The sequence below is a fragment of the Vombatus ursinus genome, unplaced genomic scaffold, assembly GCF_900497805.2.
Source record: "Vombatus ursinus unplaced genomic scaffold, bare-nosed wombat genome assembly UNPS02014821.1, whole genome shotgun sequence".
In the NCBI taxonomy this organism is placed as follows: Eukaryota; Metazoa; Chordata; class Mammalia; order Diprotodontia; family Vombatidae; genus Vombatus; species Vombatus ursinus.
This window is the reverse complement of record NW_020954599.1, coordinates 2,874,959-2,902,259: the sequence shown is the minus strand read 5'-3', so window position 1 is coordinate 2,902,259 and position 27,301 is coordinate 2,874,959. Positions and strand designations below refer to the sequence as shown.

At 34.5% G+C, this 27,301-nt stretch overlaps 1 pseudogene; it reads right to left on the bottom strand.

The window, feature by feature from the left end:
- LOC114024374 overlaps nt 1–17,278 on the bottom strand; it is a 29,149-nt pseudogene extending 11,871 nt beyond the window's left edge.
- Between the last annotated feature and the right edge of the window lie 10,023 nt (nt 17,279–27,301).

The window sequence follows — 27,301 nt, the reverse complement described above, 5'->3', positions numbered from 1 at the left end:
TAGTTAGGAGAGAACCAGGATGCAGCTCTCTCTCTCTCTCTCTCTCTGTCTGTCTCTCTGTCTCTCTCTGTGTCTGTCTCTGTCTCTCTGTCTCCTTTTCTGTCTGTCTCTGTCTCTGTCTCTCTCTATCTGTTTCTCTCTCTGTTTGTCTCTCTGTGTCTCTCTGTCTTTCTCTGTCTCTGTCTGTTTGTCTGTCTGTCTGTCTGTCTCTCTCTCTCACACACACACATACACACATACATGTATCAAGCAACTGAGAAGTGAGATTATACAGAAGAGAGTGAATAAAAGTGCCAAATGCTGAAGAAAGGTCAAGAGAGATGAGGACTGAGGAAAGGTCACAATTTCTCAATTAAGAGTACAATGGTAAATTTAGTGAGAACAGTTTCTGTTGTTTCTGATCCTACATTGAGAGAGATAAGCAATGGTGAAAATGGCAGAGTAGAGGGAGCATTCCAGGAGATCACTCCCAACATTCTCCTCCAAACAACTGAATATAACATGTCAATTTGAATTCTATAGTGTCATAGCCAATCAAATGTCAAGGTGAGACATTTTTTCCAGCCCAAAGACAAGTTAGGAGGTCAGAAGAAGAGATCTGTAACAGTGGAGTGGGGACTGTGGGTCTTGAAGGTCAGTCTAGTAGCCACATTAATGGAACACCTCCAGTAACTCTCAGTCCAGAGACAATAAGGAGTCTGGGCAAGTGGTAAGAAAGAGATTACAAGGGACCCCTGTACTAACATTGTGCACAGGACTGAATGCTGGTTAGCAACTCCATTGCCCATTATCCAGTTCTGGTTCATAATTCCAGGGCTCAAGTCCAACATGAAGTTCAATGTCAGGAAACAGACTGTAAAATGAGCAAATAATAAGCAAGAAATTTAAGAATTATTGGACTACCTGAAGCCATGATCAAATAAAGATCTTATATATCACATTTCAAGAGACGATAAAGGAAAATTTCCTGCTATCTTAGAACCAGAGGGCAGAATAGAAACTGAAAGAATACGCTCATCACCTCCTAAAAGAAATCCCCAAATGAAAACTCTCAGGAATATTATAAGCAAATTCCAGAGCCAAGAAGAGACCAAGAAGAAAATACTGCAAGTAGTTGCACCTCATTTTTAGTAAACAATTAAATAATGAATTTTATCTTAGCTTGTCAGCATGGCCTGATGAATAGAATGCTGACCTAGGAGACAATAAGATCTTGGTTTATTTTATACTTCCCACACACACTGACTGTGTGACCCTGGGACAGTCACTTATGCTCTCAATAGCTCAGGCAACTCTCTAATACTATTAGTTGCAGAGCAGGTGTTGATCTACATTGGTGGAGAGAGTTTACTTACTAGGGATTTCATATAAATATGAATCAAAATTTGGGTTAAAAACATGAAAAGATGATCTGCTATGGGGTCGAATGCTTTGCCTGCTCTGGAATTGTATATATCTGTGTGTGTATCTATACACACACACACACACACACACACACATACACACACATACACATATAGATATCTAGATATATATCTCTGTTATATATTATATTATACATTATACATATTATTATATATTACATTATATATGTGGATTTAATGATTTTTTCTGTTATGGGCATATATGCCTACAACAGATATCTATCTATCTATCTATCTATCTATATCTATATCTATACATATATATATATATATATAGAGAGAGAGAGAGAGAGAGAGAGAGAGAGAGAGAGAGAGAGAGAGAGCAAGAAACAAAGAAACACTATACTTTTGCAGATGAGCAATCCTTTTTTTTTTTTTTTTTTTTTTAGCTCATCCAGCTTGGAGAAATTTGAACTATTAGTGATAGCAAACTGAAGATCTAGCTACAAAAGCATTTGGAAAAAAGCCATTTACTGAGACAATACTGAAAGATGTGCTGCAATAAATGATATGTTACTAAATGAAGGTAGAAATGATTCTATGAATAAGGGCTTTCTCCTTTCTTACATAAGTATATATGTGTGTGTGTGTGTGTATATACGTATATATATATCTATATCTATATCTATTTCTATTTATCTGTAGGTAGATAGATAGATATAGATATAGATATGGATATCCACATGTAAATGTGTCACGTCAAAGTGAATATAAGCCACAGATGGTTAAGAAGATTCTTCATGGTTCCATTTTAGCTGACTAAGGAAGTCTTATACTCTATAGTAGCAAGTAATACAAGAATATAAAGAATATTTTGGAATATTAGATTTTAACAAGCTTTGAAGGATTTATTTTTATATTAACACATTAGCAAGCCTGATAAGTTGATGCAACATTGCAAAATTGTCTATTTTTGTTATATGTACAATGACTGCTATGCTTGCCTAGGATCATAACTTTGGAGCAAGCAAGTAGCTCAGAGTATGTATAATCCAACACAATTATTTTGTAGATGAGTAAATGGAAGAGTCACAAAAGGAGTGATTAACAGAGGCAATATTTGATCTTATATTCCCTGATTCCAAAGTCAGTACTCTTTCTACTCTCTGCTGCTGTCTTCTTTTAAAGATATAATTTTAAATCCCCAACATGAAATCATTTCCCTGAAATGTTCTTGAAGAATCTCATGGTCCCTGTAAGGACAGAAATATCCCGAATAGATTCCTTTTCACCTTTCTTCCTATTCTTCTCAAGGTTACATTCTTAGCTAGTGACTCAAAATGCATTCTTTATGAACCTGGAATTCATCTTCTGTTCCCAAGAACTGTATCCAGGAACTATAGGAAAATAGAATATCTCTATCAAGGTTACTCTAGAATAAGCTTTTTTAATGAAGAAAGGCAAAAGCAGGTGATGAAAGAAATACATCTTAGTTTATAACTATAATTCTCTTTCTATATATACATAGACATACATACATATATATGTATATATACATACAAACACACATATACATACAAACACATATATGTATATGTGCATATACATATATATATATATATATATATATGTACCCACACACAATTATCATAGATGTAATGGTTTCACAATTGTTGGTGATATTTGGAGACTCACGAAACCCATTTTTAATTAATTTTGCTAGCTATGGTTATTTTTAAACCTAATGTGGTCCTGTTAGGAAAATGAAACCATCCTTCTTGAAAATAGGGGAATAAAATCACATTTGAAATCATCCAAACACACAATTTTCATGAAGGCTTATCTTCATCTTTTGTACTTAAAGATCCTTTACTGTAATTTAATCCAAAAACAATAGGATTAAAGTTATAAACAGTATATTCCATTTATGAACTCTTATGGAAAAGGGTAAATTTTTGTCTTCATCCTCCTTTGGCCCATAAGAACACGAAAGTGAGAGCTGATAGTTCTCTTTACTAATCCATGATAACTGTTAGAGCAACTGTAACAAAAGGCTAATCACTTTCATATCCTTTGGAAAAAAAAATTCATGCATTTCAAACCAAAGTAATTTGAAGTGACTGCCTAGGCAGTCCAGTAATTTCAGCAATATTAAAGCTATTTTACGTTCTCTGAATGCCAATACTTCCATTATTTCAAAGGAAATATATTGTTTTTTTATTTGAGACTTTGGTTGCATCATTTTCTGACTCTGAATTTCTTGTGATGAACATGGTACTAGGTTAGTGGTCCTACTAGGAGGAAGGCCCCTAATGTATCTTCACTGCAGGTTCAGGGGGCTCTTTTCTATCTTCATCTTCTGCCAATCATTTACTATCTAACCCAGAGCAATCACTCCCTTGTTTGTCTCAGAGGTTTTTGATGATTTAGAGGCATTAATAAAAAAAAAATAAAGTCTTTTTTGACCTTCTGAATTGACCTCTTGGTCTCAAAGACAGGAGAAATAACTTTTACCATTTACTGATTAGTTCTAGAGTAATAACAGAGGATTTGAAATTCACACAAACGGGACCGGAAAAAATAAGGAATAAAAGAGAAACTTGTCTACTCTGCTTGGACATAAGGCAGACCACTGGCGTAAACCAATTCCTAATAAGAAGCTTTAGGGGGGCAGAATGCTCATGGGAAGCCCTTTTGCTTGATTTGAAAATCTTTTAAGTGATAGTTCCTAGATAGAGAGAAAAAGATTATATGAAATTCAATTGATGCCAGTAAATTATTAGAGTGACGTTTAATTTTTATAGCCTGATTTCTAATAAAGAATAGATCCGTGTTTTCTTCTGCTTACTAATGGTTTCAGTTCTGAGCTCATTTATAGCATCATTTCACACCCGTAGCCCTCATACAGAGACAAAAGACAAATTAATTATTTTAAAAAATTCACTTTCACTGATGGGATATTCTCCCATTAACCATATTTTGCAGGACATGTGAATACGACTCAGTGTTATTCTATCAAGCACATATCTAGCTAGTGTTATGTATGAGGTAAGTGAACTGGTATATCAGCCTTCTGGATATAATTGAAAAGCTTCATTTTGTCATTACCTCTATGCTAAATAATATAGCTGCATTATCTCCCAGATTACAAAGTAGCATAAGCCTAATTATTTTGTGTCTGGCATGCATTGTAGAACTCTTGACTCATGGAATAGAATTCAAGAAAATGTTTCCTGTTCCCTTTGTTTTATGGTTCTGCCCTAAACTCTTTTAAGAGTCATTAGGCTGCTGGAAGGTGGAATATGGTATCGAGAGAAGTGGAAGAAAATTGTACCTTAAGCAACCTTTCAGGATGTATATTTTCCTTTTATTTCCCCAAAGAGAAAATTGTGCATTTATTAAGGTGGTTTTAATACATCGTTCATTAAGGAGTTGCAGATTTCCATAAGGCACTAACATGATAACAATTCTCTCCAAATCAACCCCAGATTGAAGAACCATTGAAGGCTTGAGATTTGCAGAAAGTCATCCCCAATTGTGTTTCATGTGGCCAATGGAAATTATTTATTTGTTTGCATGTAGTTTAGAGAAGACAAGAGTCCCCTTGACCAAAAACATCGTGGCACGTAGTCTGCCTTTGCAAGAGAGATTAGTGATGAAATAGCCCTGGAAACTGTGTTCCCCTTTCGTTGTCTCCATTATGTTCTACTGATGGCTTAGTGTGAAGAATTTCCAGCTGCTTCAAATGTGCTGTCAGTCAAGGACGTTAACATTTAGGACTGTCAAAGTGGTGCCTGTCCTGGGTGATGGACGGTTGGTGGTTCTTGTTTTCTGTTCTCAAAGAGGACTGAAATAGCCTCCCTTTCTTGGGGTCAGAGTACAGGGTGTGTGACTGTGGCTGCTTGGACCAACGTGAGCTTGGAAGATGCTATCAGAAGTCAAACTCAGTACGTATTAACATTTGGCGGGGAAATGTCTCTCAATATGTGCATCTCATATTTCTGTTGAGCTACTGCAGTTCTGCTTTGCTCGTGGAGTATAGTGCCTTTGATGCAGGCATGGCATGCTGGGTAGTACTATGCTAGTGTCTAACGTGTCTGCCAAGGGATTCAAAAGTTCTTCAGAGACCATAGGAATGTCCCTGGATTGCTTCTTCTGACCTCCATGTGAACCCTTGCTTGGTGTGAAGTCTCCAGAGAATAGTCTTTTAGGCAAACAGACTTTTGGCATTTGAACAATGTGGTCAGCCAATCGGAGCTACCCTTTCTGCAGCACAGTTTCTTGGCAGTTCAGCTCAAGAGAAGATCTCAGTGTCCAGTACCTTATCTTCAGAATCTTCCTAAGATAATTCAAATGGAAGCCATTAAGTTTCCTGGTGTGGTGCTGATATACTGTCTAGGTATGACAGGCATACGACAGTGAGGTCAGTACAATGGCTCAGCAGACCTTCAGTTTGATAGGCAGTCTAATACCTCTTCTTTCCCACACTTTGCTTTGGAGCCTCCCAAACACTGAGCTAGATCTGTCAATAAGTGCATCAACCTCATCATCTCTGTGTACATCCCTGGAAACTATACTGCCAAGGTAAGTTAACTTACCCCACAGCACTCAAAATTTCTCCATTTGCCATAAGCTATGGTTCCATGTATGGAGGGTGGTGTTCTGCCTAGTAGAGAACCCTGTCCTGAGTGATAGGCCTCCCAGAAATGCATTTCTTCAAGTGTCAACCTTTGGCAATTTTGCAGTTTTTTTTTCTTTTTCTCTTCTGTTGTTGTTGGAAGAACAGGCAAAAGAAAAAATGAATGAAATTCAAATCAAGTAACAGATTTTGAGGGATGGATGGTTAAAAAGAGGTTTATGAATTATCTTTCTATTTCAATGAGTTTTCCAATCAAGGTTTTCAACCTACCCTACCAAGAGTGGCTAACCTCTTATATTAACTACCCATCCCTATCTCCCTGCCTCCATATTCTCTAAAAGTCTCTCTGTGTATTGGTACATCTCTCTCTTCTCCTGAACTTTAGCCCCATCTCTGTTCCATGCAGTTAATAGGAGTTCCTAAAGCTGAGCTGCTCAGGCAAAGGAGTTATATGATGCAGTTAATTTTCCATTTTTGATGAACAAAGATTTGCATGTTTGTACTTGAGCTGAAATGTCTCCAAGGTAATCAATGTACATATTAATCCATATGCATAGTGAAGAATATTAACAACCTACATTTATATAAAGCTCTTTGCACATAAAGCACTTTACATACATTATTTTATTTTGTCCTTACAGGCACCCTGTAAGTTATATATTACCAGTATTATTACTCCTGTTTTACAGATAATAATAGCTAAAATTTATACAGAATTTTAGTACTTGGGAAAGGTTCTACATATATTACCTCATCTGATCTTCACAACATCTCTGGGAAGTAGCTTATTCACATTTAGAGATGAGGAAACCTAAGAAGATATGTGTCTTGACCAAGATCAGAGTTAGCAGGTAAGCTTCAGTGGCAGAATCTGAACCCTTATTCTCCTGATGCCAAATCAAGCATTTAATTAACTATAACAACTTGCCTCAGGGCAATTAGTTGGTACAGTGGATAAAGCACTAGGCCTAGAGTCAGGAAAACCAGAGTTCAAATCCAGCCTCAGATATTTACAATCTCTGTGACCCTGGACAATTTACTTAACCTCTGTCTTCCTCATTTTTCTCATCTGTAAAGTGAGAAAAATAATAGCCCTACTACCTGGTTTGTTGTGAAGATCAAATGAAATCATATTTGTAAAGGTCTTAGCATAGTGCTTGGCACATAGTAGATACTTAATAAATATTTCTTCCTTCCTTCCTCCCTTACTCCCTTCCTTCCTCCCTTCCTTCCTTCTTCCCTTCCTTCTTCCCTCTCTCCCTTCCTTTTTTTCTTCCTTCCTCAAATGAATAAACTACATTGATGCTATTGAATATCATAAGAAGAACTCAAAGGAGCTCAAAATCAGGTCTTCTGCTTTTAGCTAATATTGTTTCTATTCTACTACCTGTGTCCCTATAACATCTTATGTTTATAGGGTTCTTTATTATAGTACCCATTCTGGGGTAAATCCTCCCAGAGATCACTTTCACTCCCAGGTTGTAGTTCCCCAGAAGATGGCTAAATACCTCTCCCCAAAGGGTTCTAGCAGTAACCATGAAATGCTACAGTTTTAGTTTCTTACTAGCCCCTACTAGTGTCTTCCCTAACAATAATCAAGAATTGATTTTATTTAAAAAACAGCCTTTACAAAGAAAGTATAGTAAGAAGAGTTAGAGCACATACTCCCATTAATACACCCAGTGTTCATTTAGAAATTAGGACCTAACTTTAAAAAAAAATGGTAGTGACGGATGCACATAAAAAACACAGGTGACAAAGGGATATTTCTTTACTTGTGGACCTGGTAGTATTTGTCCCCCACTTGTAACATCCTCATAAATTTTGTTGAAATTGTAGCATTTTTGATGACTGAATCTCTTTGCTGTCGGGAATAGGACAAGCTATTACTGGGATAGCCTGTTATTGTTCTGGGCTGGGCTGAACCTATTTTTCCACTGGGCTAGTAAACTCCTCGATTGGGTCGGTTTGTTTCCCTGTTCCTGGCCCTATCTTCCATAATTCTGTTTGGGTGTGCGTCTACATGTAGAGGACACCAACAATCACCCTGCAATCTCTTTGGACCTTGAAATCTACACAAGGTGACTTCCTGGGTTGATCCCTCTTCTCTGCTGCTGAGTAATCTCTCAACTCCTGTGGCTACTGCTATTACCTTCACTTGACACTGCTTTTGCTCACCTCCAAATGTCACTAGGATCTCTGGACCTCCCAATCTCACAGGTCACCTGGGCACTTCCATATCTAGATTTTCATTGGCCTACATACTTCAAAGAATAAACACAAAGGGGCAAAGGTAGCCATGAGCTCTCAGGAGGCATGGCCAGGTCTTAGACAAGGTTCTCATAGAGGCAGTTCAAAGTAGTCCTATCTCCCTACAGTCACAAACGCGGTCCCTTTTGTAGCAGCTAGGTAGCAGAGTCAGTAAGAATGCTAGATTTGGAGGGAGGAAGATCTGAGTTCAAATCTGCCTCAGACATTTATTAGATGTATGATCCTGGGCAAGTCCCTTAGCCTTATTTTCCTCATATTTAAAATAGGAATAACAGCAGTACCTCTCACAGGGTTATACTGAGGATCAAAAGGGATAATATATTTACAACACTTTGCAAACCATAAAGTGTAAATGCTAGTTAGCATTAGATATCATTGCATACACTCACAGTTTTGACCCAACAAACCAAGTAATCAGTACTTTCGGACCTCAAATCAATTGGAAGACTTATCACCATTACCCATTATAAGCCTCTCCGTCCTTCATGTACTCTATTTAATTGAAGGCAATATTTGGGTATTCTTCAAGCACTATCACTAATACTTCATTTCACTCCCAATATACTCATAATTATCAAAAGTGTATAGTCATTATTTTATTAGAGCATCATAAAAGCTATGCATGATATTTAATAAAGTTACTACTCTCTCAATTTTTAATATGATTAAAAAAAAAAACCTGGTATTCTACAAGCTTAGCTGACTTATCTAAGATCACACATTTAGTAAAGGACAAGCAATAAAAGCCCAGGCCTCAACCCAAGTCTTCTGACTCCAAATGCAATGATATTATCCATAACTTCACTGTCTTGTTTTCATGGAAATTCTTTTTTTTGAAGTGTATTTGGAATACATCCTGCTAAGGGGTGTCTTTGCCATCCTAAAGCACCTAATTTTATAAAATTCATTGATTGTCTGTAAACAGAGGTAGACTTAGCACCGGCATTGGGAGCTCTAAAACATGTTTACATAGCTAGGGCTGGAGGAGGAGCAGTATATTTGATCTTGTACTTCATGCCACCTACCACCTACCCCCAATCCCCTCCACCTGGAGTATTCATCCTTAACCTGGCTCACCTGCTCCTCTGCCTAGGCCCAAGTATACAACTTAACAAGGTCTCAGGGCTGTTGCTCTACTGGAGACATGCCACCTAGTTTGGGCTCTACCAGAAAAGGGCACATAGATAAACAAAGGGCACGGTTCAAAATCAAAAGTGATATGTGCCAAGCACTGCTATATAGCACCACCCTGGAAACTTAGATCTAGCTTTCTCCAACCCCTCTTCCCTCCTTTTCTTTTCTCCTCTCTCTATTGTATTGTAATAATCTTCCCTTCATCCTAGAACTCTTCCTTTTAAATTTATTCCATGTTCTGGTTCTCACTGACACTTTTCTGCCAAGGACACATTCTCTAAAACTGGAGCTCAACCTGTCACATCTCCTGGCAAAGAGGGCCAGGAAAATTCCTTCTTCCCCAATGACACTTTGGCTTCAAATCCCATCCTCAGTTTGCTCATCTGTAAAATCTTTTTATACCCCTCTAGTTTATTCACTCTACCACTCACCACAGATGCTTTCCCAAACTGTTTCATCTTTCCTCAAACATCCCAGGGCTTCCCCTCCACCCATCCTCTTACCTGAGAATCAGATTTAATGTTACCAAAAAAAAATAAGGCTATTCATCTAGAGCTCATTTTCATCCCTCTCTTGTTTGTCCGTCTCCCCCAAACTCTAGTCCATCCTTCCCTGTTAATTTGATTTTACCAAATGTACAGATCTGACAATGTGGATTTTAATCAACTCCAGTGGTGAGCAATTATGGATGTATATTACTTTATATACTGTCATACTCAGGTTCATTAATTTTGCTGAATTGCTCTTTTTTTTCAAATTCTTCATTACATGGGATAGCTCTCTGGATAAAAAAGCAGAAGAAATATATTGGAAAAAGAAGGTGACATTAAAACAAAAATTAAAATATCTTTTTGTCTACTGCACTAATTATCTGCCTCAATAGAATATTTAGAAACTATTTTTTTTTTTTGCTGGAATGAACTGGAAAGATTGAGTTCAGTGAAGACCTAGGTATAGCATGATATCTGTCATCAGATGTTTGAAAAGTCATATGAAAGACACATTAAACTAGAGACAGATTTTAATTCAATATTGTAAGTAAGGTTAATTTTAGTGTGTGTAAAGTGGATTTTCTGTTATTCTTTCTTAGCAGTTTCTTCCCAGGATCCATAGCCATAACAATTCCAGGTGTTAGATATGAGTTCTTATGATCATAGTTGAAAACAGTTTCTACTGCACAGTCATGGTAGATGTAGGGGTAAAGTAATATAAAATTGTAAGACTATGGCTGGCAATATGCCTTCTTTGTCTGTTGTCCTATAAAGCAAATGGGCATTGGTCAGTGACTGGGGACCCCCGTAAGGGTGAATGTGAAGGCTGGAATGCTGTGCATGCCTTGATCGGTCCCCATCAAGGTTTGGGAGGGGGAATCTGTGTGTTTGCCTCAACCGGCCCCCATTAAGGTTGAGGGGATTTAGGGGAGAGCACAAGTTATGCTGGTCTCGATTGACCCCATCGAGACAGAGAGGAAATTCCCCCTTTTTTTATAATCTTTAGGTAATAGTCCACCTTCCAGATTGCAAACTCAGTGAGACTAGCGTGATGTCTCAACTTTGTAGCTACCTCAGTACTTTGCACAGAACTTTGCACATAGCAGGTGCTAAATTTGTTGTTGATGGGCTGATGGATTGTGTATATTCAAGGTCTAAGGATCCTATAAGAAGGAAAAGAAGACTCACCATTGGACAAGACAATCAGCCTGTTAGTTGATGACAATGATTAAATATGTGAATTTTGGTTATAATTGATTTCTTATCCTGTGAATGATGCAAGTTAACAATTCTTCACAATTAACTATCTAAAAATTACTTGTTGGAATAGATGTTAAGCTTCAGAATGTAAATTTTAGGAATGATTTCCCAAAATGATGTGGGAATATGATGGAAATCTGACCCATCATCAACACTATTTCTTTTGTAGTTGAAAGGGCTTTTTTGTTTGTTTGTTTGTTTGTTTATTTTTTGTTTTTTGTTTTTGTTTTTTTGGTTAAGCTATCTGATACAAATAACAAGAGTAAATCCAATCCTATGGTGAATGTTGTGTTTGTGTTCTACACTTTCTCTTTTGGCACTTTAAACTTACAACAGATAGTGAATTCCCAGTGCTCCCAAGTGATAAATTGGAAGGCAGCAAATGCTGTTGATAATCATGGATGACACATGCTTCTAGCTATCTGGCAGACACTGTTGCTTTTTGCATTTGTCAGCTAGTTGGCAATCATTGATTATGGAGACAGAGGGAAACTGTCTGACAGAGTCATTGAGCAATGAAGTCTGTGTTTATGGCACAGAATATACATACATGTATATGTGATATATGTGTGTGTATGTATATTATATATCATATATATATATCACATATGTACACACACAGAAATAAATGAAATAACCCCAGTTCCTTCCAGAAATTAGTGTGTGTCTGTGTGTGTATGAGAGAGAAAGAGAGAGAAAAAGAGAGAGAGAGAGAGAGAGAGAGAGAGAGAGAGAGAGAGAGAGAGAGAGAGAGAGAGAGAGAGAGAGAGAGAGTGAGTGTGGACATAGTGGTTTGCCTAATGTCTCCCCATTAGATTATGAGCTCCTTGTGGGCAAGAAATTTTACCTTTTTTGGTGTCTCCAATGCTTAACACAATGCCTGGCACATAGTAGATGGTAATTAACCATGACTATGCAAAGTCCATATGTTGAGTTTACCCACCTGTGATAGTTACCAAATCCTTATAAGTACTGGTCACTATCTGATTCTAGATGAAGATGTCACACCTTCCTCTCCTCCAAGAAGGTCCCTGTTAAGATTGCAACCCAAGTTTCAAGGTTAAAAGGGAAAAAAAAGTGTCTGGTTACATGTGGTTTGACCAGGTAATATTACCACCAGTGAGTCACTGGAAGACACCATACCTTAATCATGAATGCTTGCATAACTTTGAAGGTTCCTATAAGCACTTTGGATGGTGGGATTTTTTTGGGGGGGCATCAGATCTCACCTAGTAGACCTCCAATTTCAGGTAAATTTCTGGAACAAATTTGGGATTTTGTTTCCTTAAGGAAGGCATTGATCCCACCTTCCTTCCTCCCCACAAAGATGACAACCTTATACGCATCCCTAAAACCAATCTGCTTATCCCAGGATATTCATTACTTAAAGCTGGATTAAAGTTGAATTATGTGGTGCAAAAAAACCTGAGGACTCTTAAAGCTTCCAGAATGACTCAAAAATATAGATTGATAATAGTTAACACTTATACATCAATTTAAGATTTATAAAATATTATTGCATTAAATCTCTATGATCTCTTTGTTAGGTAGGAGATATTATTTCCCTTTTACACATTAGGAAACTAAAGGTAACAGATTAATTGAATTGTTTAAGGTCACACAAATAGAAAGTATATGAAATAGTATTTTATCTCATTTCTTCTGGACTTGGAATGGTCGATGCCTCTTGAGAGGCAGCTCAAACTACAAAGCAGAATACCTTTTTTTTTTGTAATTCACTTTGTGAGAATGTACTGTGCATATGGATGTCCCTAAAGGGATCCCTACAGGATGACATTATAATGTACCTTTCTTTGTAAACATCTATGGCATATGATGCTTATTATTGGGTCAGAAATTCAAATGTCATTTCCTAGAGAGATAGTAGTATATTTTCAAGGGTCTATGTAATTTTTTTTAGATATTTAATGTCTGGCAAAATTTAAACTCTCAAGATCTTATCTATTTTCTTTTTGTCTTAATCAGAATGAAATTCTCTCTTATATTCATCAGAGGATATTTCTGTTTTATTTTGCTTCATCTTCTCCCCTTCCTAAATGAACTATAAATTTTGCCTTCCTTGATAGCTACTGCTCTGATCAGAGTTCTAAAGACTTAGCTCTTACACCAGACTGCAACTCCTGATGAAATATTATGTTTTTTTTTCCAGTTCTTGTTATTTTGAATAGCTTTTTGGCATCTAGTAATGCTTTGTTCAAATTAAACAATGGGTGAAAACATGGTTAAATTTTTCATTATTACAATTAAGTGCTAAGAGTGTTAACTAGTGCTTTTTTCCATTATGTGACACATTGTGAAATTATTTTCCATTGTTCTTAAATGGTCAGAGGTGCCTTTTCTTCATTTCAGGGCAAAGGTTTTTCAACTATTACTTGAGTCATCTCTTTTAATAATATTCTTTGTCTTTTAACTGGCTTTTAGTATACTTTCATGACATTTTTACCATATTGGTCTCAGTTGATGGCTAATGCCCAGCCTACATAAAACTGTAATTGCCTTTAAAATTTATTCTTGTCATGGTATATATGTGTAAGTCCCCATATAGTTGGGATGCCTTACAGTAATTTTTCATCTGAACAATGGAACTATTTTTTTTGTAAAATAGCATTATCTTTAAGCATTGAATAAAGTGCATGACAAATTTAGATGTTAATGGTCAAGGTGCCTATAAATTTAAAAAAGTCCTTGCAAGTCCTATTGAAGATCATTACTTTTCCTGCCAAAGAAAAGGCCACAGTTACGAAAGCTGAGTAATACATACAGATCTCTATTAAATTCTCATCTAAAGACTTTTCAAAATGTTATTAAGCTTTTCTGTCTTTTTTCTGTACTTTAACACAAAATACAACAGGTAGATTTTGACCGTTTCAAGAGTAAGTAATAATAATCAGTTAATTATTTATCATTGTTTTCTTAGATTATTAATGTGCATTATTCAACAAAGAGAAAATCACACTAACATCTTTTCCAACAGAAAATTTTCATAAGATTCTGTAATGTCATATCTAATGGATATCTTTTGCATTTTCCAAAAAGTACTGAAAAGTCTAGTTCAATTATATGCAAAAAAATTTAATCTAAAGAGACACAAATTCATGATTACTTAGAAAATTAGCACCTGAATTTCTTTACCATTTGCTGACCTTGTCATGATTAATTTTAGTTAATTTAAATATGTGGTGGCTATAGTTCCATCTTAATTGTGCTACTGGAAAATTGGGGGTCAGTTTTCCCAATTGGTAAGAATGATTCTAACTTGAAAGAGTATAATAACATGTGAGATCAGTTTCCTGGAAAAGAAATGACTAAAAGTTTGGGAAAAAGTGACAATAGTACCTTAATGATTATACACAAAATCACGTAATTTCAACACTAGAAGGACATTCAGTGGTTCATTCTATATTTAAAACAAACCAGAGTTGCATTACACCCAAGAAGTTCTTTGCTCTCTAATGTATTAAAACTCACTACAGCTCAAATAATGCTATTTCACTTTGGGATAACTGTAATTTTTAGGCAGTTTTTTTCTTATATCAGATATATAAACCATTCCCTTGTCTGATTTCTTAAAAGAGAAAAATGAAGAAAACCAAAATTCTAGTATCAAAAATGAAAAAAAAGAGAAATCACAGCACAAGAAGAAAAAAGTCCTAGATACTTATTTTGCTCTGTTATATACTAAAAAAAATGACAACTTAAATGAAATTGTTGTATATTTTAAAATATAACTCACCTTGACAAAGAAATAGATGGATTTGGATAACTCAATATCTTAAAAAGAAATTTAAAAAGTCTTAAATGAACTAGTAAGGGAAAAGGGAAGATGAGACCATCTGGAGCAGTTGTTGTTCTTCAGTCATTTTTTAGTCATGTCTGACTCTTCATCAGCCCATTTGGGGTTTTCTTGACAAAGATACTACAGTAGTTTGCCCTTTCTTTCTGTAGCTCATTTTGCAGATGAAGAAACTGAGGGGAACAGGGTTAAGTGACTTACCCAGGGTCACACAACTAGTAAGTGTCTGAGGCCAGATTTGAACTCCAAAAGAGAAGTCTTCCTGACTCTAAGTTTACCACTCTATCCACTATGCCACCTAAGTGCCCATAGATAGACCGTAATTGAATTCTATCAAATACTTAAAGAACAATTCATTTAATATTACATGCATGGTTTAAAAATAAGAAAGAAAAATACTAACAAATTTCTTTTATGATATCAACTTGATTTTGAAAGTTAAAACTGAATGAGACAAAAATGTAGAAGAAAATATATAGGTCAATATACCTAATAACTGGAAATTTTTAAATAAAACTTTAGCAAAGATACACTATCACCAAGTAGAATTATCAGCTATTGTTGACTGACCATGTAAACAACAAAACAAAAATCACAAGATCATATCAAGAATTGATGAGGAACTTTGATAAAATACAACACCCTTCTTCTTTAAATACAGGAAAACATAGGAATATATGGAATTATCTTTGATATAAAAATATAACTATTTAAATCAAGAGCCAGTACTTTTTTTTAAAGAGGATCAAGTAGAGGCACTTACAATAACATTGGGGTAAAGAAAAGATGTACATATCACCCTTTTATTTAACAGTGCTAGAAATGTGATCAATTAAAAATAAGAAAAAAAAGTTGAAAGATTTTTTTTTTGCATATGATAGCTTCCTTAGAGAACACTATGGCATCAACAAAAATTTAATTGACAGAGTTAACCTCAGCAAATTAGCAGGATATATTTTATAGGCAGACACAAGAAATCTACCTTTCTTTTTATTACTAACAAATGAAAGAATGAAAAGATAAAAAGAGAAATTATATTCAAAACTACAAAATGAATAATGTATTTGGGATGCCTCCTACCAACACATACAAAGACTCTCTAAATGCTATTGCAGAACATTCTTTACAGAAATAAAGACAAAAATAACTAGAGATATATTAATTGTTCATGGTTGTCATGTTGTTATAATTAAACTGAGAATACTACCTAAATTACTTTACTCAGTACCTAAAGGATCAATGTATAGGGAGAGAGAAATTATTACAAAATTGATCTTAAAGAAAAAAAGGTATCAAGAATCTCAAGATAAATACTACTAATAATAAAATAAAAAGGTCTATTAGGACAGGATCTAAATCTACACTATGAAGCAGTAATAATTAAGAGAATTTATTACTTGTTAAAAGTATAGACCAGGGGGCAGCTAGGTGGCACAATGGATAGAGCACCAGCCCTGACGTCAAGAGGACCTGAGTTCAAATCTGGACTCAGACCAAACACTTGACACTTACTAACTGCATGACCCTAGGCAAGTTACTTAACCTCAATTGCCTAAAAATAAAAAAAAATTTTAAAAAGTAGAAAAATATACAAAATTAAGAAAAAAATTAAATAGTATTTAATAAATTAAATAGTACTTAATAAATTCAATAGTATTTACTAAAACCAATGATCCCAATTACTCTAATTAGTGCTCAATATTAGACAAAAGTGTTGAAATAATTGGAAAGCAATGTTGCTGAAATTTAACTTAGACTAGAACCTTTACTGTGATCAACTTGAAATGGATTCATGAAAAAAAAATAAGAAATAGATTCATTACTGTGTGATAAATCTACTAGAGCATCAAGGACAGAAATATTTGTGTTAATTTTGGATAGAGGAAGATATAATGACCAATCAAGGGATAGGAAGGATCATGAAAATTTCCGTTTAAAGGTGACAGAGTGAGGAAGAAACACTCTGAAGCCCTCCCAACTTCCCCTCCAAACAACTAGAAAGCTGTCTCAGATTTGGTCTAAGAACAGGGAAGCAGGTAACCAGCCAGGCCAGAAAGGCCCATCTCACTAGGGTTGGAGGGGAGTAAGGTCCAAGTGCAGCAGCAGCAGCAGCAGCCAGCCAGCCAGCCTCACAAACAGGGGGCCTGCAGCAAGGCTCCAAGGCTGGGGCAATCCACCAGTGAGGCCCTGCCCTGCTGCAAACCAGCAGTCCCCTAGGGAAGTGAGCTGCCTGTACAGTACAGCAAGGTCCCGACCCAGAGACCCCACCCCCAGCACAGGCCACCAGTAGAGGCCTTGACCCCATTGCTGACCATTAGTGAAGCACCATCCCAGAGCTGGCCAACAACAAGACTCTGCCCCTTGGACCTACCAGCAAAGAGATCCTGTTTTCATAGCAACCCTGCAGCAGGGTCTCACCCCTCAGGCAGATCAGCAACAAAATTGCTCCTCCAGGGCCTGCTAGCAGAGAGACCCTGTTTCCTTTGTGACCCAGCTGCAGGGTCCTAGCCCTGGGCAGGCCAGTAGTTAAACCCCACACCTAAAGAAGGCCAACAAGGAGGCTCAACCCCAAGTACAAGCCAAGGGGAAAGCCTACCCTCCTGAGAAAGCAAACAGCTAAGCCCTGAATCCCAGTGAAAAACATTGCTAACAACCAAAGCCCAGCATAAAAAGCTTGGGACAGTGCAGAAAGACCAACTGTCACATAAAAACATCAAGTCTCAAAAAAGGCAGAAAAAATGAGCAAACAAACAAACACACAAAAAGAATTTGACTATAGAAAGTTACAAAAGTGATAGGGAGGATTGAGGGATAAACTTAGAAGAGGACAATAGTAGCAAAATGGCTACACGTTAAGCCTCAAAGAAAAATGTAATTTGTTCTCAGGCCCAAAAACAATTCCTGTAAGAGCTTAAAACAGGATTTTAAAAGGCAAATTAGAGAAGTAGAAGAAAAATTGGGATGATAAATGAGAGTAATGCAAAAGAATAATGAAAAAAGAGGCAATAACATGGGTAAAGATATACAAAAATATACTGAGGAAAGTAACTCCCCAAAAATAGAATTACCCAAATGGAAAAGGAACTGCAAAAGCTCACTGAAGAAAATAATTCTTTAAAAATTAGAATTGAACAAGTGAAAACTAATGACTGTGAGATATCAAGATATGACAAAACATAATTTTTAAAAAATAAGAAGAAAACAGAAGAAAATGTGAAATTTCTCATTGGAAAAACAATTGATCTAGAAAACAGATCTAGGAGAGATTATATAAGAATTATTGGACTACGTGAAAAACATGATAAAAAAAAAGCTCAGGCAATATCTTTCAAGAAATTATTTAAAAAACAGCATTGATATATTAGAACTGGAGGAAAAAATAGAAATCAAAAAAATCCACTGATCACTGCCTGAAAGAGATTGCAAAATGAAAACTCCCAGGAAGGTCATAGCCAAATTCTAGGGCTCACAAATCAAGGAGAAAGCATTTCAATGAGCCAAAAACAATTCAAATATCAGGGAGCTACAATCAGGATTACACAGGATTTGGCAGCTTCTGCATTAATGAACCAGAGAGCTTGGAATATGATACACAGGACAGCAAAGGAGTTAGGATTACAACTAAGGATCATTTATCCAGCAAAACTGAATGTAATCTTTCAGGGGGGGAAAAAGTGGACATTTAATGAAATTGAGGACTTTCTAGTATTTCTACTTAAAAAAAAATAGCTAAAAAAAATTGACCCTCAAATACCAGACTCAATGGAAACATAAAAAAGTAAAAAAAGAAAGAAAGAAACAAGAAAGAGAAAGCACAAAAAATTGAACAAGTTTAAACTGTTCGTGTTTCTACATAGCAAGATAATATTTATAACTATTAAAAACTTAACTACTTTATAAGAGCAATTAGAAGAGAATACATAGGTAGAGGGAGTGTGGACATAAGGTAATTTTGGTGGAATGATACCCCTCTTGAGAAAGAAAATAACATTGGAAGAAGAAGGACAGGGGAGATTGAATGAGTAAATTATCCCACATAAAACAGTCAAGAAAAAGCTATTATAATGGAGGGGAAGATGGGAGTGGGGATGGGCAAAGGTTAAACTTTTCCTTATAAAAATTGGCACAAAAAGGGTATAACATATATGCTCATTTGCATATAGAAATCTATATTACCCTATAAGGAAGTAAAAAGGGACACGGACAATAGAAGGGGGAGGGTATATCGAGGAAGGAGGTGATCAGAAGTAAAACACTTGTGAGGAGAGAAACAGTCAGGCGTAAGGGGGGGGATAAACAAGTGAAAATAACATGGAGGAAAATACAGAGTTAGTTAACATAATTGTAAATATGAATGAGATGAACTCACCCATAAAATGGAAGAAAATAGCAGAATGGATTGAAAAAAAAAAGAATCTTACAATACATTGTTTACAAGAAACACATTTGAAGCAGAGAGGCACACACAGGTTAAAGGTAAGGGGCTGGAGCAGAACCTATTATGCTTCAGCTGAAGCAAAGAAAATAGGGGTAGCAATTATGATCTCAGACAAAGCAAAAGCAAAAATAGATCTAATCAAAAGAGATAAAGAAGGAAATTGTATTTTGCTGAAAGGTACCATAAACAATTAAGTCACATCAATGCTAAACATACATGCACCAAATGGTATAGCATCTAAATTTTTGAAGAAGTTAAATGAGTTACAGGAGGAAATTGATAATAAAATTATATTAGTGCAGGACCTCATCTTTCCCTTCTCAGAACTAGATAAATCTGTCCAAAAAAAATAATAAAAAAGAAGTCAAGGAGATAAATAAAATTTTGGAAAAATTAGATATGCTAGATCTCTGGAGAAAATTCAACAGGAATAGAAAAGAATATACCATTTTCTCAGCAGTACATGGCACCTACATAAAAAATTGTCCGTGTATTAGGGCATAAAAACATCACAACCAAATACAGAAAAGCAGAAATAATAAATTCATCCTTTTCAGATCATATTACAATAAAAGCTACATTAAATAATGGCAATGGAAAAGATTAAAATTAATTAGAAATATAAAAAAATCCAATCCTAAAAAAAGTGGATCAAAGAACTAATCATACAAACAATTGGTACTTCCATTAAAGAAAATGACAATGAGACAACATGCCCAAGTTTATGGGATGCAGCCAAAGTGGTACTTATGCGAAAATGTATATCTGTCTTTGTTTATATCAATAAAATAGAGAAAGTGCAGATAAATGAATTGGGCAATCAACTGAAAAGAATGAGCTAGAAAAAGGAAAAAAATAAAAATCCCCAATTAAAGATGAAATTGGAAATCCTGAAAACCAAAAGAGAGATAAATGAAATTGAAAGTTAAAAAAAATTGAATTAATTAAAAAAAAACTAGAAGGTGGTTTTTTTAAAGAAAACAATAAAATAGATAAACCATTGTTTAATTTGATTTAAAAAAGGAAAGAAGAAAATCAAATTACTAGTATCAAAAATGAAAGAGGTGAATTCACCACCAAAGAAGAGGAAATTAAGACAAAGGTTAGGAGCTATTTTGCCCAATTATATACCAATAAATTGGATAATCTAAATGCAATGGATTAATATCTACAAAAATATAAATTACCCAGATTATCAGGAGAAAAAATAAAATGCTTAAATAATCCAATCTTAGAAAAATAAATTGAACAAATCATCAATGAACTTCCCAAGAAAAAAAAATCCCCATGATCAGATTGATTCACAAATGAATTCTACCAAACATTTAAAGAAGAGTTAATCCCAATTCTGTATAAACTATTTAGAAAAATAACCAAAGAAGGAGTCCTACCAAATTCATTTAATGACACAATTATGGTGCTGTTACCCAAACCAGGAAGAGCCAAAAAAGAGAAAGAAAATATTAGACCAATTTTCCTGATGAATATGGATGCAAAAATTTAAATAAAACATTTGCAAAGAGATTAAAGCAATATATTACAAGGATCATATACTGTGGTTTATACCAGGAATGCAAGAATGGTTCAATATTGGGAAAACTATCAGCACAATTAATCACATCAATAACAAAACTGATAGAAATCATATGATTAATACAAGAAAAAGCCTTTGACAAAATACAGCACCTGTTCCAATTAAAAAAACACTAGGGAACATAGGAATAAATGGAGCTTACCTTAAATATTCATCTAAAACCATCAGCAAGCATTATTTGTAATGAGGATAAGCAAGAATCCTTCCTAATAAGATCAGGGGTGAAAAAAGGATTTCTATTTTTGCATCTATTATTTAATATTGTAATAGAAATGTTAGCTATAGCAATAAGAGAAGAAAAAAAGAAATGAATGGAATTAGAATACACAATGAGGAAACAAAACTATTATTCTGTGTAGATGAAATGATGTTATATTTTGAAGATCCTAGAGAATCAACTGAAAAATAACTACTTGAAATTATTAACAAGTTTAGCAAAGTTACAGGATACAAAATATACCCACATAAATTCTCAGCATTTTTATATTTTAACAACAAAGTCCAGTAGTAAGAGATAGAAAAAGAAGTTCCATTTTAAATAACTGTAGACAAAATAAAGTACTTGGGAGTCTACCTACCAAGACAAACCCAGGAATTATATAAACACAACTATAAAACAATTCTGACACAAATAAAGTCAGATCTAAATAATTGAAAAAATATTAATTGTTCATGGGTAGGCCAAGCTAATATAATAAAAATGACAACTCTACCTGAATTAATCTATTTTTTCACACCATACTAATCAAACTATCAAAAATGTTTTATAAAGCTAATAAAAATACTAACCAAATCCATCTGGAAGATCAAAAGCTCAAGGACATTAAGGGAATCAATGGAAAAAAAAATACAAAAGAAAGTGGTCTAGCCATACCAGATCTCAAACTGTATTATAAAATGGCAATTATTCAAACAATCTGGTACTGGATAAGAAATAGAGTGGTGAATCAGTGGAATATATTAGGTACAAATTACATTATAGTAAATGACCACTGCAATCTAGCATAAAAAAGAGCCAAAGATTCCAGCTTTTGGAATAAAAATTCATTATTTGACAAAAACTGCTGGGAAAACTGGAAAACAGCATGGCAGAAACTAAGCATAGACCAACATCTCACTCCATATGCTAAGATAAGGTCAAAATGGGTACGTGATTTACACATAGAGGATGACACCATAAGCAACTTAAGAGACCATGGAATAGTTTATTTGTCAGATTCATGGGTAAGGGAAGAATTTAGGACCAAAGAAGATATAGAGAGCATTACAAAATGTAAAATAGATCATTTTGATTATATAAAATTAAAAAAAATTGCACAAACAAAACCAATGCAACCAAAATTATAAGGAAAGAAGAAAACTGGGATTTTTTTCAACAAATTCTCTGATAAAGGCCTCATTTCTCAAATATATAGAGAACTGAGTCAAATTTATAAAAATATAAGTCATCCTCCAATTGATAAATTCTCAAATGATATGAACAAACAGTTTTCAGACAAAGAAATCAAAGCTATCTATAGTCATATGAAAAACTGCTCTAAATCACTCTTGGTCAGGGAAATGAAAATTAAAACAATTCCAAGGTACCATTGCACACCAATCAGAGTGGTTATTGTGACAAAAAGGAAAAAAAAGTTAGATGTTGGTGAGAAAACTGGGACACTACTGCACTGTTGTTGCAGTTGTGAACTGATCCATTCTGGAGAGCAATTTGGAACTATGCCCAAAAGGCTATAAAACTGCATACCTTTTGATCCAGCAATACCACTACTAGATCTATATTCCAAAGGCATCCAAAAAAAGGGGGAAAGGACCTATTTGTACAAAAATATTTATAGCAGCTCTTTTCTGTGGTGGCTAAAAATTAGAAATCAAAGGGATGCCCATCAATTGGGGAATGGCTAAATATGCTTTGTTCAATGTTTGTTTTATTAAATCTCTGTTCAATGTAGATGTGGAGAAATATTTAAGGAGAAAAAAACTGATGAATTGTTCATGCTTGACATCACATACATCATTCTGTACCGCAAAAAGAAACAAACCTTAATCAGGTCCCCTGGTATCTATATGGATCATTATATTAATTCAAATTTTGAATTCTACTGTCTCAGCCATTATATTAAGGATTCTCAGGTCTTTAAGTACTATTTTGTTTGATGTTAATTCTTATCATTTTGTAAATTGTTATCTTCTAAATACTTTGCTTCATAAAACTGTATATGACTTTTGTCATATTCCTCTGAATTCCTTGTATTCACTGTTTCTTAAAGTGGAATAAAAATACATTCATATATCACAATCTCTTCAAAACTCCCCAACTGATGGCAACTACTTTCTAAGTTTTTCTATGTTCTTCTAGTTAAGTTTTTGTACTCAAAGCCTGTTCTGTTATAAGTGCATTGTGAGTGATTATAAGTTTCCAAAAGGAGAAATATAAACTATTAATAACTACATGAAAATGTTTTAAATTAATAATAAACTAACAATGATAAATTAAAACAACCCAGAGTTAACACGTCTCCCACATCAAATTATCAAATATGAGAAGCCTAGTTGTTAGAGGATTTTTAGAAAGCCAGGCATGATAATTTACTGCTAATTTTACTGCAGATTGATTCAAATATTCTGGGAAAACAATTTGTGATTATGTAGGGAAGGTTAATAAATTGTTGTGATCTTTGGATCTGATGTTGGGAATATGACATAAAGAAGTTATTGGCAGCAATCAAAGTCAGATATATTTTTAAAGTGTTCATAGCAGCATTGGCAAAGAGATGAAGACAAAATATGTGCATAATAATCAGGAAATGTCATAATATATATGAAGGCAGTGTTCAGAAGCAAAATAGATTTTTGAGGAGGAAAAGGGTAAAAAAAATACAAAAGGATAAAAAAAAGAAATGAGGATGGAGGAAAATACACAGCTACTAATCATGACTAAAAAGTGGAAAAGTTGGACTTGGCATAAAATAGAGCAGGACAGAAAAAAATGATTAGAAACCACTAAAGATGATGACAGCAATGAGACAACATACCAAAATTTGTGAGAAGCAATAAAAGCAATACTTCAGGGAAAATTTATACCTCTAAATGTTTTTATTTTCTTTTCACAAAACAATGGCATTTATGTGACTTGCCCAGGGTCACACAGCTAGTGAGTATCATGTGTCTGAGGCCAGGTTTGAACTCAGGTCATCCTGACTCCATGGCTAGTGATCTATCCACTGCACCACCTACCTGCCCCTCTCAATGCTTATATTGAAAAATGAGAGAAAAATCAGATACATTAATTGAGCATGAAAGAAAAAAATTTTTTTTCAATAAAAAATAGAAATACTGAATATCAAAAAAGAGATTAATAAAGTTGAATATTAAAAAATGTAGTAAATTAAACAAGGATCCGGTGTTATGGAAAATAACAACACAACAAAGCATTGCTTAATTTGATTTTAAAAAGGAAATAAGAAAACAAAATTACTGTTTTCAACAATGAGTATCATTAATACAGCACCAATGAATATGAAATAAAAACAACTATTAAGAGGTATTTTGCCCAATTATGTGCCAATAAAATTTAAAATCAAAATGAAATAGGTGAATATTTACAAATGTATAAATTGCCCATATTAACAGAATAAATAGTATATGTAATTAATGCTACCTTAGAAAAAGAAATTGAATAAGCCATAATTGAAACTCCCTAAGAAAAAATCATCAGGATCAGATGATTTCTACCAAACAGTTCAAGAACAATTAATTCTTTTACTATAAATGATTAGAATAAAATGATAAATAAAAAAATCCTACAAAATTCCTTCTATGGCACAAATATGGTTTTGATACTTAAACCAGGAAGAGGAAAAACAGAGAAAGAAAATGATATACTAATTTTCCTAATAAGAATTGATCCAAAAAAATAAAAAAAAATACAAGCAAGGAGACTACAGAAATATATTACAAAGTTCATATGCCAAGATCAGGTGGGATTTATACTAGGATTGCAGAGTTGGTTCAACATTAGGAAAATATAAGCATAATTCACCATATGAATAACAAAAACAGAAAAATCAAATGATTATATTAATAGATGAAAAAGCTTTTCCCAAAATATAATACTCATTCCTATTAAAAAATAAACATTAGAAATTATAGGAATCAATGGAGGTTTTTTTTTCTTGTTGTTGTTGTTTTTAATGAAAATTACCATCTATTTAAAACCAAGAGAAAACATTATCTGTAGTGGGGATAAACTGGAAGCCTTTCCAATATGATAAAGATGAAGTAAGATTATCCCGTTATCACCATTACTATTCAATAGTATATTAGAAATGCTTGCTGGGACAAGAAAAAAAAACAAATCAAAGGGAAAAAAAGAATATTAAATAAGGAATGAAAATTATCATTCTCCACAAATGATATAATGATATACTTAGAGAACCTTGGAAAATCAACTTAAAAAGGGTCAAAATAACTAACAAATTTAACAAACTTGCTGGTATAAAGTAAATCACATAAAACACCAGTATTTCAATATACTATCAAAAAAAATCAAGCAGGAAGAAATAGGAAGAAATTCTATTTAAAGTAACTGCATTGTTTATTTGTTTTTGGTTAGGTGACGTGCCCAAGGTCACACAGCTAGTAAATGTCATGTGTCTGAGGCCGGATTTGAACTCAGGTCCTCCTGAATCCAGGGCCAGTACTCTAACCACTGAGCTCCCTAGCTGCCCCAAAATAACTGCAATGTTGTAAAATATTTGGGAGTCTAACTGAAGAGATACACCCTGGAACTATCTGAACATAATTATAAAACACTTTTCACTCAAAGATAGCTCTAAACAAGTGGAGGTATTAATTTCTGATTGGTGGGCCAAACCAATATGATAGAAATGAAAATTCTAACTAAATTAAGGTACCTAGTGCCATATCAATCAAACTACTAAAACTATTTCATAGAACTAGAAAACAATAATAACATTCTTCTGGGAAAAAATAAATCAAGTATATCAAAGGGAATGAATAAAAATTTTAAAAGTGAGGGAATGCAGCCTGGAAGGACCAAATTTCAAATTATACTACAAAGCAGTAATCATCCCTTTCGCACCACTTATAATCTTTAAAGCTGGCTGGCCCCAAATTCCCTTCTGTGGACAAAAACCACCTAACTAGAAATTATGCTCCTTCTGAGAGCTATGTCCATCTCTCTTTTGCATCTTTATTCTTAGAATATATCACAGTGCCTGGCATATAGTGGGAACATAATAAATGTTTATTAATTCACTGATAGAATTGTGATATGCAAAATCAGCTCATTTTTGTGTGTTTCTCTAGATGTTAGAGTAGCCAAAGGGTAGGAGTAGAGAAACCTACTATGTAGATAGATTTTTTTTTTATTGTAAGTCCTTCAAAATTGTCTTAGATCACTGTATTGCTGTGAACATCTAACTCATTCACAATTGATCATCACACAATATTGCTATTACTACATGCAATGCTTTGATGTTCTGCTCATTTCACTTAGCATCAGTTCATCTAAGTATTTCCACATTTCAGAAAAGGAAAATAACAAATGCTGGATGAGATATACAAAAATAGGAACACTAATGCCCTCTTGTTAGGGTTATGAACTGGATCAAGTATTGTGGAGAACAATTTGGAAATATGCTTAAGGGGCTTACATGGAAATATGTTTTGTATGAATTCTCATGTATCATTTTGCTTGCCTTCTCAATGAGTCAGGAAGGAGCCCTAGGGAGGGAGACACTATGGATTTCAATTTTTTTAAAGATTGTTTTTAAAATGATATAGGGTTTTTGGCAGACTAGTATGCTCAACATGTGCCAGCAATGTGATGTGGCAGGTCAGTAACCAAATATGATCTTGGGCTACATTTGGAGAAGTATAGCTTCCAGGAATAGAGAATTATAATTTCTGTTGTACTCTTACTTATTCAGACCATATCTTCCAAATCATGTTCAATTTTGGATGACATAACATAACAAAGGTACTAATATGCTAAAAATAAGGGCAACAAGGATGGTAAAGAGCATTGGGGACTAGTGGAAAGAATTGGAAATTAACCTAAAAAAAAAAAGATCTGGTAGTACAGTGGCAATGATGACTGTGTTCAAGTTAACAAAAAATTTTATGTGGATGTGGAATTACTCCTCAACTTTCTACATCTGGCTATTCTAGACCTTCCAGTCAGAATGCACATATTGTCAGCTGCCTTGACACAAGTACTCTCTTTCTCTCTCTCTCTCTCTCTCTCTCTCTCTCTCTCTCTCTCTCTCTCT